This window comes from Felis catus, chromosome X (assembly GCF_018350175.1).
Source record: "Felis catus isolate Fca126 chromosome X, F.catus_Fca126_mat1.0, whole genome shotgun sequence".
NCBI classification, from domain to species: domain Eukaryota; kingdom Metazoa; phylum Chordata; class Mammalia; order Carnivora; family Felidae; genus Felis; species Felis catus.
In genome coordinates this window covers 43,058,652-43,078,624 of record NC_058386.1, presented here as the reverse complement: position 1 = coordinate 43,078,624, position 19,973 = coordinate 43,058,652, and the positions used below count along the sequence as shown (strand labels likewise).

The following is a 19,973-nucleotide window of genomic DNA, read 5'->3' as shown; positions in this document are numbered from 1 at the left end:
AGATGGATCTAGAGGGTATGATACTAAGTGAAATAACTCAGAGAAAGACACATACCATATGATTTCATCATATGTGGAATTTAAGAAACAAAACAAACAAAGAAAAAAAGAGACAAACAAAAAACAGACTCTTAACTATAGAGAACAAACTGGTGGTTGACAGGGGAAGGGGGATTGGTGAAAGAGGTAAAGGAGATTAAGACTACACTTACCATAATGAGCACTGAATAATGTATAGAATTATTGAATCACTATATTGTACACCTGAAACTAATATAACACTATATGTTAATTATACTTGAATAAAAAAATAAAAATTAAAAAATGTTTAAGAGCCCTAAGCTTTTATCAGAAAAAGGTAATCTTAGCCATTGGCATAAATTGGAAGATCATGTTCTGAGCTACAATGTTGATGATTTCATAATACTTCTTATCTTTTTAGAAACTCCAGAAAACTAAGACTTAGTGTTTCTCCCTCCACCAAAACTAAGAAATATCATAACCTCTGAGATGAGACATCACATCACCCAGGTGGGGAGGCAACCTCAGGAAGCTCCCCCAAGAATTCAGTACAAAAAATTTCAGGTTTAATATTTTGCTAATGGGACATCATTGTTTTTCACACAATAAGCAATGTAATGATGAATTCCATCTGCAGGAGGGACTGCCCCTCTTCTCAAACCATTTTTTTAAATATAATTTATTGTCAAGTTAGTTAACATACAGTGTATACTGTGTGCTCTTGATTTGGGGGGTAGATTCCCGTGATTCATCATTTACATACAACACCCAGTGCTCATCCCAACAAGTGCCCTCCTCAATGCCCATCACCCATTTTCCCCTCTCCCTTGGACCCCATCAACCCTTAGTTTGTTCTCTGTATTTAATAATTTCTTATGGGTTTGCCTCCCTTTCTGTTTGAAACTATTTTTTCCCCTTCCCTTCCCTCATGGTCTTCTGCTAAGTTTCTCAAGTCCCACATATGAGTGAAGACATATGATATCTGTCTTTCTCTGACTGACTTATTTCACTTAGCATAATACCCTCCAGTTCCATCCACATTGTTACAAATGGCAGGATTTCATTCTTTCTCATTGCCAAGTAGTATTCCGTTGTATACATAAACCACATCTTCTTTACCATTCATCAGTTGATGGACATTTGGGCTCTTTTCATGATTTGGTTATTGTTGAAAGCACGGCTACAAACATTGGGGTACATGTGCCCCCTATGAATCAGCACTTCTGTATCCTTTGGGTAAATTCCTAGTAGTGCTATTGCTGGGTGGTAGGGTAATTCTATTTTTAATTTTTTGAGGAACCTCCACACTGTTTTCTAAAGTGGCTGCACCAGTTTGCATTCCCACCAACAGTGTAAGAGGGCTCCTGTTTCTCCACATCCTCACCAACATCTGTTGTTTCTTGAGTTGTTAATTTTAGCCACTCTGACTGGTATGAGATGGCATCTCAATGTGGTTTTGATTTGTATTTCCCTGATAATGAGTGATATTGAGCATCTTTTCATGTGTCTGTTGACCATCTGGATGTCTTCTTTGAAAAAGTGTCTATTCATGTATTCTACCCATTTCTTCATTAGATTATTTGTTTTTTGGGTGTTGAGTTTGGTAAGTTCTTTATAGATTTTGGATACTAACCCTTTATCCGATATTCATCTGTAAATATCTTCTCCCATTTTGTCTCAAACTATTTCAAATGGAGCACTATGCTGCCTCCTTGTACTCTTGATGTAAGAGATTGGAATTCCTTCCTGGAATTTGAGGAAACTTGTTGAAAAAAGGAAAGAGAGAAAAGAATAAAAAGCACCTTTCTTCCTCAGTGGCCCATGCCTCTATCATTGGGTTGGACACAGAGCAAGTACTTTCAAAGTCTTCACTACTGAGGGTTGAGAGAGGAGGACTGGAGATGGAGACAGAAGACATTGAGGGAAGGTGAAGGAAGCCAGAAGAACATAATTCTCTTCGTTAAATTTAACCCAAAAAGGCCCCACAACCTCAGTCTATTTCTATCTAATCATGAGAAATTTCTATGCTAATCACAAGAAAAACATCAAACAAACCAAAATTGAGGGATGTTCTACAAAATACCTGACCACTAATGTTCAAAATTGTCAAGGTCACGAATGACAAGGAAAGACTGTCACAGACTAGGAGGAAACTGAAGACACATGACATGACTAAGGCAACAAATGCAGTGTGGAATCCTGGAATAGAAAAAGTACTTCAGTGGAAATACTGATGAAATATGAATAAATTTTGTAGTTTAGTTAATAGTATTGTATCAAAGTTAATGCCTTTTGATAAATATCCTATGGTTATATAAGATGTTACCATAAGGGGAAGCTGGGTGAAGGGCATATGAGAACTACTGTGCCATTTTCAAAATCCCTTTGTAAGTCTAAAATAATCTCAAGATAAAAAGTTAAAAAGGGGAGCCTGAGACACACTGTCTGCAGTGTCAAAAAGACAAAGACTTCCCTCCAGACACCCTCCTTCCTGCCAGCTTCTCACTTCATCTGAGAACTCATCAGTGACTCTTAAACGCCTCTAGTTTCAGTAACGGCAAACCAGTTTGGCAATCTGAAGAAATGAGCTGTTTAGACCTGCATTTTCCAAATTATTGAAACAAACTCCTTTGGAAGGCAATATTTCTAGAACAGTAGCATCCATATCTGTGCCTTGTTATACACAGAGCATGGAAAACACCACTTAATTCTTAATTGTCCATAAATATAAGTATAAACATCTGCTTGTGTGCAGTATATACATAAAAGAGCTCTTGGGGCTGGTACATGGGCTTGTGTGCAGTATGTAAATAAAAGAACTCTTGGGGCTAGTACATGGGGAGAGCTAATTGTAGTGTTGGGTATTTTGGTTCTGCTTGGCTGAGCTGAGCTGTCTCCTCATCCCTGTCAGGCTGCCCCAGTGGTCTTTCAGAGGGAGAAATGGTCACATCAGATGAGTGACTTTGAGGAGAGGTGGCAGCTTGTGGGGGGGGGGGTGTCTTGTACCCCAAGACATCCTTGCAAACCACTAGAACACAAGTTGCTTCCACCACTCTCTGGGTTTTCTGAGTTGATGTTTTCATTGTCATCATCATGATCATCATAATCAGTGGTCTGGGTAGTGACCAGGGCCCACCCTACGGAGGGCATGTTTTCACAAAAGAGAGACAGTGATACGGCAGCACTGAGAGCCAGAAGAGTCTATGATACAAGTACCACCTTATATGTTTGTGCGTCACTGAAATTCGGGGATCACTGGGGCCAAGTCCTCAATGGGTAAAGGAACCAGAACACCATGATCCCTGTAGGCTGTCACATTGGCACCCACATATACCACCCACAATCAGGCCCTGTGCCACATTTCTTTCTGGGACTTCGTAGATTTATTTGTCTCTAAAAAGAAGGGCTGAATACTCAGTCTTGAGGGCCACTTCCACCTCTAACATCCTAGGAGTCAGCTCTTTGAGATATGATTTTTAATTTTATGTGAAATCCTCCAAAGCCAACAAAGAATAATTTATCAACACCGCATGGAGCAAATCTTAGCTTTATCAACCAGACGTGATCCTTTCTATTCGAAGTGCATTACCCCAGATTGCAAGAGGGCACAGCTTGAAGAATTTTACATTGGGAGAAAACTGTCAGTGTAGATCAACAATATGAATGGCTCTCTGTGCACCAAACCAATGGGCAACTCCAAGACCTCTTCCTGAGGAAGCATATATAAGCTGTCAGCCTTGGGTCCCCATCTGGTGTCCATTCAGTGAGCCCCAGAAAGAAATGTACCTGAGCTGGAGACTTTGAGGAATGCTTGAAGTTATTCCATTGATTCTTTTTCTCCCCTCCATAGGAGTTTTGACTTGCTTCATCATGATTCCATGTGTAGCCCAAAGCCAGATAAAGAAATACAGAAATTCTACCATAAAAGCTCTTCAACCTACATATCCAAACTGAGTAAAACCAAATAGTGTCCCTGGAGCCTCAAGGGAGCTCCAGAGAGAAGAGGTCAAGCAGGACCTCAGCAGACAAATTCACTGAGGTCTACAGCACAGGCGCGGGAGGGGGTGCCCCTGCCCCCACCCCACTGACAGTCACCAGACCAGGAGAGCTTGGGGCTATACTTTTCACAACCATCAGGCTAAATGACACCTTTGCCTGGCTTCAAGACCACCATATTACTACCCCACATCTTCATGTGACCTTGAGGCGAGGGATGGAGTGCAAAGGGTGTGGAATTTGGATACAGAGAGACCTAGAATTGCATTTTAACTCTGTCATTTATGAGCTGTTGCACTCTGCAGGTTAGTGAACAGCACTGTGACTCAGTCTCCTCATTAAAATGAAGATAATAGTTTCACTCTGCCACAGGTTATTGGGAGGATTAGAGATAATGTGCAGAAAGATCCCGATAACGGTGCTTAGGACACGGTAGTCATGGCAACCAATCAATGCTAGCTGTTTTTCTCTATTCCAAATGAAAGAAGCCAGACACAAAAGGCCACATATTCCATTTATATGAAATGTCCGGAATGGGCAAATCCATAGAGACAGAAAGTAGATTAGTGGTTGCCAGGAGCTGGGGGGTGGGGAGGGGAGCATAGAGAGTGACTGCTAATCCATATAGGCTTTCTCTGGGGGGTAATAAAAATGTTCTAGAATTATATAGTGGTGATGGTTGTGCAACATAATGAGTATAATAAAAATCACTAAGTTTTAAACATTTAAAAGGGTAAATTTTATGGTATGTGAATTATATCTTAAGAATTTTTAGAAATAAATTTTCTGTTCTTCAGTTTATGAATACAAATAGAAATGAGTGTTTCTAAAATGGGGATAATACTAGTACCTACCTCACAGGGGTTTTGTGAAGATTAAATGAGTTAATTTATTTATAATATTTAGACTAATGCTGACACACTATAAAAGCTCAATAAACGTCAGCTACAATAATCATTACTGTTATTGTCATTGCCATGCTCATCATCATTTTTATCACAGGTAGCAGAGTCTGGGAGTCAAAATCAGTGGGGTTTGAGTCAAATAGACCCAGTTTAAAGTCTGACTTCACACTTATGAACATATAAATTAAAGGTTAGTGGTGTAGCCATACAGACTTTCTTGATTAAAATCCCAGCTCCAGGGGCACCTGAGTGGCTCAGTCAGTTAAGCGTCCAACCTCAGCTCAGGTCATGATCTCACAGTTCATGGGTTTGAGCCCCGCATTGGGTTCTGTGCTGACAGCTCAGAGCCTGGAGGCTGCTTCTGATTCTGTGTCTCCCTCTCTCTTTCCCCCTCCCCCACTTGTTCTCTCTCTCTCTCTCTCTCTCTCTCTCTCTCTCTCTCTCTCTCTCTCAAAAATAAATAAACATTAAAAATTTTTAATAAAAAAATAAAAATAAAAATAAATAATAAAATCCCAGCTCCACACATTTATCAGTTGTGTGATTTTAAGCAATTTTTAACCCTTCTGTGCCCAACTTTCTTCATCTATAAAATAGGGGTAATAGTAGTTCATACCTAATAAGCTTAAGTGATGTGTCCACTAGGATGCTTTTGGCTTTAAGTTTCAGAAACCTGACTCAATTTACCTTAAACCAGGTAGATGGGAAAGAAAAAAATGACATAAAGGAGAAAATAATGATGGAGAAAACAATACAAATCAAGAGGGGAAGGAGAAGGAAAAAGAAAGGAGACAGAAAAAAAAAGAGAGGGAGACATTTATTCTCCCTAGCCATTAGTTTGGGGATATTTCTCAGAGACTTCTCTGCCCAAATTTTCCTCCTGGGTTTCTAAGATTGTTATTCCAATTTTTTTAGTGTAAACTGCTTCAAACATTTTTGGTAATAGGCAGGAACTAAAAATAATACTACATGCCCTTTATATGCTTGCTATGATGTCTGCTTTCTAGGGGTATAAATCTCATTGAGAATATTCTGCAAAATATTTTAATAATGTAACATTTGCACCCGGTCAGTGGTGTCATTCAGAATGGCATTTTGAATAGACCAATATGATGTCAATACACACCTAAAAGGCAGTCAATACAGCAGAGAACCAGGAGCCAAAGCCTTGAATTGGAGATGAGTTTCCATCACCAACTGCTCTGGGCCTCTCATAACCTTGTCTAGATTGAAATTCCCCATCACCAAAATGAAAAATAAAAGCAGAGTGCACTCTCTGGGTGGTAGCCTAAGAAGGGAAGAGCATCTGACCACCACAGTTATGATTATAGAATCAAAAGATTGGATGAGTCTTTAGTAAAGATGAATTCATTTTCTGGATTTGCAGATGGAGGCCCTGAGACTCAAGGAGAGGAAGCCCTTTCAAGGTCAGACCAGCTGGGCTTCAGTAGGGTTGAACCTATGTTCCAACCTTATGTTCTACCATATGACATAGACTGATAAGTTTGTCTCTCTTTCCCTCCTTCTGTCTGTTACAGCAACTGATCAATATAGATAGATACCTTTATAAATAATTAAATCTTTATATATAAATACATAAATACACATGTTGAGAGAAGACAATCATCTGGAGATAATATACCAATTCTGTGTCCCAGTGATAAATTCACAAATATTTGTATAGCCTTTATTTTTTTAAGTTTATTATTTTATTTTTGAGAGAGAGAGCATGCAAACAGGGGAGGGGCAGAGAGAGAGGAAGAGAGAGAGAATCCCAAGCACACTTTCAGTATGGAGCCCAATGTGGGGCTTGATCTCACGACTGTGAGATCATGACCTGAGCCAAAACCAAGAGTCCAATGCCTAACCGACTGAGCCACCCAGGTGCCCCTCCCTGTATGACCTTTAATGTAGAGATTGGTACTTATCTAAAATTGGAAGTTCAAGGTTCTAACTGCTTTCTTTTTGGCCTGATTTGGCAAGGATCAGGTTAGCAAATCAGAGTGAAAGTGAGGTGGGAATGTGAGTATTCATTGACCTATGACTTTTCGAAGCAAGATCAAGGGCTTCTATCAAGCCTAGAAATTATTTCTTTTAAAATGCCAGAAGGAAGGTGTGCTAGTCCAGGCTCCAGTAAATACCGACACACATACCATTTTGAAGAGCCCATGAAACCTACACAATTATAGTAAGAGAGAAGCATTTCTTTGCATTCCCTTTGGCCACTGCGTGATTCCCATTCAGCCACCAGGGAGATGAAAATCAGTGGCTGTCTATGAGCTCACAACATTGGGTGTGGTGGCTTCCACAGAAGTCTTTGCTACTATAATTTTTATATCTCATTTTACCCCATGAAGACTGGTATGGTAGGGATTTAAATTAGTCTAGCTTTCCTATCTATCACACATTCAAAACTTTGATAAATCTTTAATAAAACTTTTATAATTATCAGTGACATGGTTAATAGCCTTTGGCCTTTAAATCAAATGGCAGAAAAAAATTCTTCTGGCAGAAAAAATAACAATTCCATTTCTATTCCTAGATTGCTTATTATACAGTCACCTGGAGTCATGATATCAGATGTTCTGCTGGCCAGAACAAATTGCCAGTAACTGCTTGAATGATCAAGAGAAAGCACTGCCTCTTATTCCCCATTTTCCCCGCAGTGAATAATAGTTGTAACCCCACAGTTCTACTGGCTCTAATTTCTTCCTTCCTTCCTTCCTTGCTTCCTTCCTTCCTTCCTCCCTTCCTTCCTTAGTACTATCTGTTCAGTAAGAATATACATGAAAAAAAGAATATGCATGCATTTCATTATGAGGGAGACAGAGAGCTTACCAAATTAAAACATTTATCAAATCATGTTTCCCAAGCAACCTGAGCTTTTAGTCTGCCCTTCCCCTTTCTCACGTCTTGAAATGGCCAGAAATTGGTTCTCCCTACAGCATGCTGTGCAAATGGACCAGCCCAATGAGCTTTTATTTCCCTTGGGAATGGAGTCACCATACCCACAGTTTCTCTGGGAAGTTGTTCCACTGCCTATAGTTTCTCTTCTGCTATGGACTGAATTCTGTCCCCACCCCCAACCGAAACACACATTGAAGCCCTAACCCCCAGTGTGACTATATTTGGAGATATGGCCTTCAAGGAGGTAATTAAGGTTAAATAAAGTCCAATATATCAGCACCCTTCAAAGAAGTGACACCAAAACACAAGAGAGGTGCCTGGGTAGCTCAGTAGGTTGAGCATCCAACTCTTCATTTCAGCTCAGGTCATGATCTCACAGTTTGTGGGATCAAGTCCCACATTAGGCTCTGTGCTGACTGTGTGGTGCCTGCTTGGGACTCTCTCTCCCTCTCTCTCTGCCTCTCTCTCTCTCTTTCTCTCTCTGCCTGTCAATATAAATAAACTTTAGAAAAAAACACAAGAAACAAGTGTTGACAAGGATGTGGAGGAAAAAGATCCCTCATGCACTGTTGGTGGGGATGCAAACTGGTGCAGCCACTGTGGAAAAAAGTATGGAGGCTCATCAAAAAATTAAAAATAGAACCACCATATGATCCAGTAATTTCACTACTGGGTATTTACCCAAAGAATATTAAAACACTAATTCAAAAAGATATACGCACCCCTACGTTTACTGAAGCATTTTTTACAATAGCCACATTATTGAGGCAGCCCCAGTGTCCGTCAATAGATGAATGGACAAATGAATAAAGAAGATGTTATATATACATATATATAATATTTCTCAGCCATAAAAAAGAATGAAATCTTGCCATTTGGAACGACGTGGATGGATCTAGAGAGTATAATGCTAAGCGAAGTAAGTCAGAGAAAGACAAATATATGATTTCACATACATGTGGAATCTAACAAACAATACAAACAGGCAAAGGGAAAAAAGACACAAACCAAAAAACAAACTCTGAGAACAAACTGAGGCTTACCAGAGGGGTGGTAGGTGGGGGAATGGATGAAATAGGTGATGGGGATTAAGGAGTGCACTTATAGTGATGAGCACCGAGTAAAGTATGGAATTGTTGAATCACTATATTGTACATCTGAAACTAATATAACACTGTATGTTAACTATACTGGAATGAAAATTTTAAAAACTAAAATTAGAAACAAAAAAACAAAGAGGGGCGCCTGGGTGGCTCAGTGGATTAAGCGGCTGACTTCGGCTCAGGTCATGATCTTGCGGTCCATGGGTTTGAGCCCTGGGTTGGGCTCTGTGCTGACAGCTCGGAGCCTGGAGCCTGTTTCAGATTCTGTGTCTCCCTCTCTCTCTGCACTTTACCCACTCACTCTCTCTCTCTCTCTCTCTCAAAAATAAACATTAAAGTAAAATAAATAAATAATAAAAATAGACAATAAATAAATATTTAAAAAAACAAAGAAGAGACACAAGAGATCACACTGTCCCTCTCTTTCTACCCATCCCCCACCCACATCCACTCCAGCAACCCTCAGTTTGTTCTCTATAGTTCAGAGTATCTTATGGTTTGCCTGTCCCTCTGCTTTTATCTTATTTTTTATCTTATTTTTTCCTTCCCTTCCCCTATGTTCACCTGTTTTGTATTTCTCAAATCCCACATATGAGTGAAATCATATCACATTTGTCTATGACTGACTTATTTCACTTAGCATAATACACTATAGTTCCATCCAGACTGTTGCAAATGGCAATATTTCATTCATTTTGATTGCCGAGTAATATTCTATTGTGTATGTATGTATGTATGTGTTGTCTGTGTGTGTGTACGTGTGTGTGTGTACACACACACACACATCTTTTTTTTATTGTTTTAATGTTTTCTTATTTATTTATTATTTATTTATTTATTTCTTATTTATTTCTTATTTATTGTTTTCTTTTTTTTATTGTTTTAATGTTTATTTATTTTTGAGAGGAAAAACACACAGCATGAGCAAGGGAGGGGCAGAGAGACAGGGAGACACAGAATCCCAAACAGGCTCCAGCCTCTGAGCTGTCAGCACAGAGCCCAACATGGGGCTTAAACTCATGAACCGCGAGATCATGACCTAAGCCAAAGTGGGTCGCTCAACCGACTGAGCCACCCAGGCGCCCTTCACATGTTCTTTTTCTTTTTTTTATTAAAAAAATTTTTTTAATGTTTATTTATTTTTGAGACAATGTGAGAGACAGAGTGCAAGCAGCGGAGGGGCAGACAGAGGGAGATACAGAATCTGAAGTGGGCTCCAGGCTCTGAGTGGTCAGCCCAGAGCCAGACACGGCGCTTGAACTCACGAACCGTGAGATCATGACCTGAGCCGAAGTCAGATGCTTAACCAACTGAGCCACTCAGGCACCCCCACATGTTCTTTTTCTAAGTTTATTTATTTACTTTGAGAGAGAGGGGGAGGGAGGGAGAGATAGTCCCAAGCAAACTCTGCGCTGTCAGCTAGGAGCCTGATGTGGGGCTTCAACTCATGAACCATGGGATCGTGACCTGAGCCAAAACCAAGAGTCAAACAATCAACCAACTGAGCCATGCAGGTGGCCCCACATCTTCTTTATCCATTCATCAGTCTATGAACATTTGGGCTCTAATTTGGCTATTGTTGCTAGCGCTGCTATAAACATTGGGGTGCATGTGCCCCTTCGAATCAGCATTTTTTGTATCCTTTGGATAAATACCTACTAATGCAATTGCTGGGTCATATGGTAGTTTTATTTTTAATTTTTTGAAGAACTGCCATACTCTTCTCCAGAGTGGCTGCACCAGTTGCGTTCCCACCAATAGTACCAAAGGATTTCCCTTTCTCCACATCCACGGCAACATCTGTTGTTTCCTGAGTCGTTAATTTTAGCCATTCTGACATGTGTGAGGTGGTATCTCACCATGGTTTGGATTTGTATTTCCCTAATGATGAGTTTATCCAAACATCTTAATTATATTTTGGAAACTCATCCAGGGATTAAAGATGGCAAAGTGGATAATAGCTGTATTTACTGCTTATTACGAAGCATAAATTTGCTCCATTAAAAGGTACTGAATGGGAGCATGTCCAGGCTGAGTAGTGCTCAGAGTCCTGTGTGAGAAAACAAGCTAGGCATTCTGTTGACCTCTCTTGGACAGAGGCCTGACTGGTAAGTTCCTCTGAGATGGATGGACTGAATCCAGTATTATCCAAATGTCAGATGGGATCATTCTGGGAAGTAGGCCCTTTAGCTCTGCGAGGGATAAGAGGTTGAACTCACTGTCAAAACTTGCACACATTCCACTCCCTCTTCCTTCAAAGGAAACTTCAGAGGTGAGATAGGAGGTACCAAAATGGCTTCCAGCAAAAGGGAGGGCACAAATATCCCCAGCATTTGTGGCATTGACAATGAGCCTCTGTGACACTGACAGCAGCCCAGCTCTTTTTTTCTTGGTTTTGGCTGTGAGTCCTCATAGGCATAAATCACTGCTACTTGGGTACACTGTGCATTTTAGCACTTTCAGATGCTATGTATTTCAAATGATTTTCTTCCAGTGATGAGGGGTAGGGTAAGTGACTGTTTATAGGACAGAATCTGTGAAGAGGTTCTCTCTGGTGCGCGCGCACACACACACACACACACACAGCCCTGCAGGCAAAGATACAAAGCTGCCATGTGAGCCAGCAGGGCTTTGTTCTTATTTGTCCCTTTAAAGTATATGCACTTAGTATTACAACTTTTCCTTTCCATTTGCTTCTAAGTCCTAGGATGGGGAGAGAATCATAAATACATCTATCTTTCTTTCTATCTATCTATCTACCTATCTATCTATCTATGAAAGCTGGTAATAGATTTTTTTTCTTCCATTTCAATTGATAGATACAATGCATAGAAAGTAAAATAATATTAATTCTATTTCATCAAAAGAAATATAAGACACTTTTGGTCAAAGAAGAAAATTAGGGGCGCCTGGGTGGCTCAGTTGGTTAAGCATGTGACTTCAGCTCAGGTCATGATTTCATGTTTCGTGGGTTTGAGCCCCGCATCAGACTCTGTGCTGACAGCTCAGAGCCTGGAATCTGCTTCAGATTCTCTGCCTCTCTCTCTCTGTCTCTATGTCTGTCTGTCTGTCTGTCTGTCTCTCTCTCTCTCTCTCTCTCTCAAAAATGAATAAACTTTATTAATTTAAAAAAAAAGAAGAAAATTATCAGCTACTGCTTAGCACTGTGTGGTAACTGGAAATTTGTGTTCCTGGGGAGATGTAATTACCACTACTGCTATTGTGCTTCAGGCCAGACCTTTCCAAGAGAACATTTAAAGATCTATGTGTTTATTCTGCTCCCACGTGAAGAGTTCTACAGATGCCTCCCATGTAATGCATTACAGTTGGCAACTCCATCATGTGCAATCTGGGCATGGGGTGGGACCATCCATGTGCAGGTGCCCGCTCAGCCCAGAGCTGGAGAGACCAGATGGATACTGAGAGGCTTCCTGCCTCTCCTGATGCTCTAAATACACCCAGATGGAAATGCACTAGCAAACATGCATGCTAGTTTCTCTGGACATATCCATTAATGAATAATTGTCCTTCCTTCAGACAGTGTATTTGTTTCCTGTGGCTGCTGTAACAAATGAACAAATTGTTGTTTGGTGTCATAAAAGAACAGAAATGTATTCTGTCACAGTCCTGGAGGTCAGAGGTCTGAAATCAAAGTGTCAACAGGGTCATGCTCCCTCTGAAGACTGTAGGGGAGAATCCTTCCTTGCCTCTTCCAGTTTCAAGTGGTCCAAGACATTCCTTGGCTTGTAGCAACATAACTCCAATCTCTACCTCCATGTTCATGAGGCTTTCTCCTCTGTGTCTCTGTGTCTCAAACCCCCTTCTCCTTTATCTCATAAGGGACATCAATCATTGGGTTTAGGGCCCACCCTAAGTGCAAGATGATCTCAACTTAATAACCTCCACAAAGTCCCTGTTAACCTTAAAAATAAAACCACCAGCTGTCTTACCAGCAAAAATGGGTTTATTCAGGAATAGCAGAGAATTACAATCTGCCTCAAGCAAGCAACAGCAGAACCATAGGCAAGTCTGAAGAACAAAGTAGAGGAACAATTTTTTTAATGTTTATTTATTTTTGAGACAGAAAGAGAGAGAGCATGAGCAGGCCAAGGGCAGGGAGAGATGGAGACACAGAATCTGAAACAGGCTCCAGGCTCTGAGCTGTCAGCACAGAACCCAATGCAGGGCTCGAACTCACAAACTGTGAGATTGTGACCTGAGCTGAAGTTGGATGCCCAACTGACTGAGCCACCCTGGCGCCCAGTGGAACACTTTTTTATATAGACAATGGGGGAGTTGGAAAGGCTGTTATTACCAAAAAGGCCATTGTAACAAACTGGGAGTTCAAAATGCAGTGGCCTTTCATTGGTGAGTTGTGGCAGTTTCTCATTGGATGGACTGTTGCCAAGGGAGGAGGAAAGACTTTCTTCTTCCTGCTGCAGTGGTAAAGTAATATCCACATGCAAGCTTCACCTCTTCCTGTTGGGTCTGCAGTTGACAAACGGTAGGGCACGAGAATTCCCTTTGCTGGCCTCCCGGACTCCATTCTAAACAAGATTTCTTTTTATTAATTTTCACAACCCTATGTCCACGTAAGTTCACCTGCACAGAAATGGGGGGTTGGAACTTGGACATATCTTTTGCAGGTACACAATTCAACCCACTACAGGCAGCACATACAAGATTTCTTGTGGTACGTTGACTCATTACAAATTGCAGCCATCCCATGGGGGCACCTGGGTGGCTCAGTTGGTTAAGTGTCCAACTTTGGCTCAGGTCACGATCTCACAGCTTGTGAGTTGAACCCCACGTTGGGCTCTGTGCTGACACCTCAGAGCCTAGAGCCTGCTTCGGATTCTGGGTCTCCCTCTCTTCCTGCCCTTCCCCTGCTCATGCTCTGTCTCTCTCTCTCTCTCTCTCTCTCTCTCAAGAATAAACATTAAAAAAAAATTTTTTAAGAACAACACATGGCAGCCATCCCAAGGGCACTTTTTTTATTTTTTTAATTTTTTTTGTGCCTCAGGGACTAGGACCGAAGACAGGAACTGCAATGAAAACATGGGCCATGCTCAGGGGTTTTGACTTAGAAGCAGGTCGAAAAAGAGAATTTACAAGACTCAGCTATCTGAGCACTATGCTGGACTGGAAACTCTACATTTGCTTCCATTCAATCCTATAAAATAGGGATTGCTGGGGCGTGTGGGTGGCTCAGTCAGTTAAGTGCCTGACTTTGGCTCCGGTCATGATCTTGCAGTTTGTGGGTTCCAGTCCCAGATCGGGCTCTCCACTGACAGCTCAGAGCGTGGATCCTGCTTCAGATTCTGTCTCCCTCTCTCTCTGCCCTTCCCCCCACTTGCTTGCTCGCTCGCTCTCTATCTCTCCCCCCCTCTAAAAAATAAACATTTAAAAAATCTTTTTTGAAATAAAAACAATAGGGATTGCTGTGGCCAGACTGTAGACAAGGATACTAAGGCTCAAAATAGCCCACCCAAGGTCTGCCAGCAATCTGTGGACAGGCTCAGGTCAGAGACTGGGTCTGTCTGCCCCATACAGCCTCATGTACAGTGCAGTCTCAGAGTCAACACATTGAGAGCTGGCAAGAAGAACAGCATCATTACTCAGATATACAGTTGGCTTTAGGTAGATACAGAATAGATGGAGCAATATGGCAACACTGGAAGAACTCTGGGTAAGACCCAGAACATTTCCTCCCTGAGCTGCCCTACCAATTTGTCAGTGCCTGCTTTTCGCTATAGGGAACAATGCCTTCTGATTACTAAATACAGATTAGGATTTAAAGGAAAATCTCCTAGGGAATGGTAGCACCTGCTTTGAAATACACTGAAAGTAGACTAGATCCTTTCCAGAAGCAAATTTGATCAGAAGAAGGAAAAATAGAAGAGAGCAAGGGTTGGCTGTGGGAACCCCTGAAGAAGGAGGTCAGGGAAAACTTGAAAATCAGAAATTGCCAAGTTCAGTTTGCCTAAAGCCACCAGATTGTGCTGTCTGATGAATTAGGGGCAGGCATCTGGCAGCTGGGTGACTCTGGGTCAATCGGGTCCTCTCTTTGCTTCAGGTTCCTCTCTATAAAGTGGTGCTGAACATTTCTGCGTATCAGGGATCTAAAATGGCTTCCCTAAAACTGTTTGATGCCGGCTTCGGAAATGTTTTGGTTTTCTTTTTTTTTTTTTTTTTAATTTTTTTTAATGTTTATTTATTTTTGAGGAGGGGAGGGGCAAAGAGAGAGGGAGACATAGAATCCGAAGCAGGCTCTAAGCTGTCAGCACAGAGCCCAATGCGGGGCTTGAACTCACAAACCGCGAGATCATGACCTGAACTGAAGTCAGAGGGTTAACCAACTGAGCCACCCAGGCGCCCCTGGGTTGGGCAATGTTTTACATGCAAATACAAGCCATTCAAGTTAAGCCACCAAAAAGATAGAAGAGGAGAACATTTTTTTTTTACAACAAACCATTTTCTTTTTTATTTTCCTTTACTGAGATATAAGTCACATAAAATCTGCTATTTTAAAGTGCACGATTCAGGGGCTCCTGGGTGGCTCGGTTGGTTAAGCGTCCGACTTCGGCTCAGGTCATGATCTTACTGCTTGTGGGCTCGAGCCCTGAGTCTGACTCTGTGCTGACAGCTGGAAGCCTGGAGCCTGCTTCTCAGATTCTGTGTCTCCCTCTCTCTCTCTCTGCCCCTCCCCTGCTCATGCTCTGTCTCTCTCTCTCAAAAATAAATAAAGATTAAGAAAAATAAATAAAGTGCATGATTCAGTGGGTTTTAGTATATGTATTATGTTGTGCAACCATTGATACTATATAATTCCAAAACATTTCCGTCAGAGAAGGGAACATTTTTGAAAAAAGAATTTGTAAATATCTTGTCTACATAGAAAAGTGATGCATTGAGGAGGGCACTTGTTGGGATGAGCACTGGGTTTGTATGTAAGCGATGACTCACAGGAATGTACCCCCAAAACCAAGAGCACACTGTATACACTGTATTTTAGCCAACTTGAAAGTAAATTTAAAAAATTAAAAATTTTTAAATTTTAAAAAAGAAAGAAAAGAAAAGTGATGAGCAAGGTGTATAGAAGAGAAGACAACATCAATTCCAAGAAATAAATCAACATATTCTTAAGGCAGAGTGAAAAAATCAGAGCAATACAGTTAAAGCCCCAGCACAAAAACATGTGAGACAATATTGATAAACCACTCCCTGACAAGACAATAACTACACTTGGAAGAACAGGAAGAAACCTAACAGAACCAGGCAAAAGCAGACAGGCTAAGATAAAGCAAGAGGGATTGCAGTTGGATATGTGGAAGAACTTCCTGACCATCATGACCATGGTCATGGATATGTGGAAGAACTCCCTGACCATGCTCCAGGGAGGCATGGAACGCATTGCCCTGAGATATTCAGAAACATGATACATATTTCTACTTGTTTGCCTAATTGCATATTAGAACGGGTTGTCTCTTCCTCAGAATCTTTTAAGAGCAGAAATATCCTTTAATATATATTTGAGCCCCCCAAAATGTCTCTTTTAACCCATATTTGTTTTTAACTGTTTTACACAATAACTGGTATTATCTTTCCAGTGTTAGAGGAATAATTATAATTATTATTCTATAGAAATGTTCACTAGTATTTATAGCCCATTTCTTAGGTACCACATGCTTTCCACATATGAAAGTTCATAACTACCTGTAAGGTCATGAGACTGAGATGCAGTGTGTTCAAGCTGTCTATCTCTGTCATGTGGCTAATCAATGATATGACAGGGGCTCCAGGAAAGTTTGGCTGATTTCAAGACCAGGCTCCTTGGACTACACTAAACTGCCTGACATGTCAAGGTTTACATTTACAGGTTATGTCCCTCAAGCATTCTGGAAGCTCCTGGAGGGCAGAAGCTCTGCATGTGACTTCTGTCTTTCCAGCCTCTGCCCCTCCTTCACATCTAACCATCCAGCCAATCTGGTTGACTCTTCTGCCTCCTAAATACAGCTGAGCCTCGAACAACATGAGTTTGAGCTGCACACGTCCACTTATACGTGGACTTTTTAAAATAAATACAGTACTATAAATGTATTTTCTCCTCTTTATGAGTTTCTTAACATCTGCTTTTCTGTAGCTTCCTTCATTATATGAATGTGGTATATAATATATATAACATACAAAATATGTGTTTATATTGTTAATAAGGCTTCCAGTCAACAGTAGGCTATTAGTAGTTAAGTTTGGGGGGAGTCAAAACTTATAAGTAAATTTTCAACTGCATGGGGGGGCTGGCACCCCTAACCCCTATGTTGTTTAAGGGTCAACTGTATATATATATATTTTTAAGTTTATTTATTTAATTTGAGAGAGAGAGAACAAGCAGTGGAGGGGCAGAGAGAGGGAGAGAGAGAATCCCAAGCAGGATCTGCACTGTCAGCATGGAGCCTGATGCAGGGCTTGAACCCACGAACCATGAGATCATGACCTGAGCCGAAATCAAGAGTTGGATGCTTAACCGACTGAGCCATCAAGGTACCCTGGGTTAACTGTATATATTGAAGATGCTAATTTCTCTCCATCCTTGATTTCACTACCTTCTAGCCAGCCACCACCATCCTTCACAGGGGAAATAAAGACCACTAACTTCATTTCTCTGCCTCTTAGGCTTGCCTTTCCACAGTCATCTTTCCACATTGCAGCTAGAGACCTCTTTCTAAAAGGCAAATCTGATCAGATTCACTCTTTCCTATAACTCTTCAATGGCTTTGCATTGCCTCTATACTCATAATGCAGTTCCAGGCCTGTGCACTGCTGTTACCTCCACCTGGAATGGCATTGCCCACCTTCTTCACCTACTTCACTTGCTCACCCCTACCTCTTGTGTCCAGTCCTCCTGAGTCCATCCTAGATGCCACCTTCTCACCCTCCTTGACTGCCCAAGGCTACATTTGGGATTCCTTCTCTATACTCTAATAGTACCCTGTGTGGTCACACTGTGTCACACACATGACTGTTGATTTGTTTTCTCTGTGACATGACTAAAAGCTGTTCAAAGGCAATGACCACAAAATTTTCATAAATGACTCCTCAGCAGATACTCACAAGTCATATGTTCCCAATAACTCTATGAATAGAAAAATGTATGGTAAGGGCCTGGACTCAAAATCAGTGCTTAATAAATGCTCACTACCTAAATTAATACATTGGTGAGACTGTGTAGGATATGCTCCGTATTAATCGAGGATTTTATTCTCTCTAGGCATTTAAACCTCACTTCAGACAGAACAGAAGTTCTCAGAAATAGAGGACGGGGAGTGTTACTCCTTTACATGCAGGAGAAGAATGTCCCATGGTCACTAGATAATTCTTGTTGTTTGTGTCCAAAGCTGCTTTCCTTGAACAATTCAGGCTTTTGGTTAGTTGCCATTAACAAGCATGCTAACCCCATGTGACAATAGATTAATTTGGGTTTAAGGTTATGAATACAAAGCAAGGGGTTTCAGGATACAACATGCCCTTTAATGATGTCACAGCACAAAGATGAGGATGATCACTTAATTTGGTTTCTCTGGTCAGTTCTCACAAAGGAAAAAAAAATTCTCCCTTAGGACGTCAATGCCTTTCCAGGCATCTTCCCCTTCTGTTTCGCTTTTCTCTGGCCCCTCTTGATCCATGGGGAGGTGAACATTTATATGTAAAGACACATAGTTGACATTGTTGGCAATGGTGGAGCTAGTCAGAGGACAAGCAGTGCTTTTATATTTTCTTTTCTTCTTTTAGCTTTATTGCATGTTGTAAGGGAAAAAGGTTTACTAAGGGTTTACATTCTACTTCTTTTTTCTACACAAGAATAAATCTTTGAAGGCTACATGAATAACAGTTTTAGGAACTTCATGCATATTTTAGAGATTATAGTAAGATGTTGAAGTAGTGCTTTCAAAGGGAAATACAAAACCAGAAGACGACCAAGAATCCAGCATAGCTGTCCAAATGCCCTCTCTAAGGGACATGCTAATTGGTAGACTAACTTGTCTGACAGACTGCTAATTTGGTATGCTAATTGGTCTTACCCTCAGTGTTCTCCTATGCCCTCCCTGGTCCTGCATTGAAAACTCTGGCCTCTTAGAAATTAGCAAGGTCAGGGGCTCCTGGGTGGCTTAGTTAGTGGAGCATCCAGCTCTTGATTTCAGCTCAGGTCATGATCTCACAGTTTTGTGAGTTCAAGCCCCGCATCAGGCTCTGTGCTGACATCGCAGAGCCTGCTTGGGTTTCTCCTTCTGTCTCTGCCCTTCCCCTGCTCAAACTCTCTCTGCCTCTCTCAAAATAAATAAATAAACTTTAAAAAAAGAATTAGTGAAGTCATTAGAATGGAAAGAGGAGATCCAATAATAGGGAAAGGGGTGACTTCAAATATAGCAGCAAAAGCATGAGGAAAAGATAGTATTTGTAGGAATCAGTAATGACAAAAAGTTGTTGAAATACACAAACAAAATGCTAGGGGACCAAACTTCTTTACATTCTGAAAGTCTTATTAGTTCTTCAAGCAAAAGAAATCAAGCCAGTTGCCTTTTTTTTTCTTTTTACAAATTATGTGAGGGGCACCTGGGTGGCTCAGTTGGTTAAGCATCCAACTCTTGATTTCGGCTCAGGTCATGATCTCACAGTTCATGGGTATGAGCCTTGAGTCAGGCTCTGTGCTGTCAGCATGGAGCTTGCTTGGGATTCTCTCTCCCTCTCTCTCTCTGCCCCTCCCCTGTTCTCTCTCTCTCTCTCTCTCTCTCTCTCTCTCTCTCTGTCTCGAAATAAATTTAAAAACTTTAAAAAAACAAACTATTTGAGAAACTGTTATTCTTTTATGATGCTTTCTCGAGGGAGAAAAATAAAAGCCACCACTTTCGTTGGTTTCTGTAGCCCTAATCCAGCTAGAGGAACAATATGGCAAAGCTATGTAGAGAGCACAGAAAACGCAATGGTGATGATCTAAGAAATGGAGATTGTGTAGGCAAGACAAGACTGAAATGATCCGTGAGCA

At 41.0% G+C, this 19,973-nt stretch overlaps 1 long non-coding RNA gene across 5 annotated transcripts in view; it reads right to left on the bottom strand.

The window, feature by feature from the left end:
* The window catches only part of LOC102901835, a 151,270-nt gene that overhangs the window by 62,445 nt on the left and 68,852 nt on the right, over window positions 1-19,973 (bottom strand). The gene's annotated exons all lie outside the window — the stretch shown is intronic.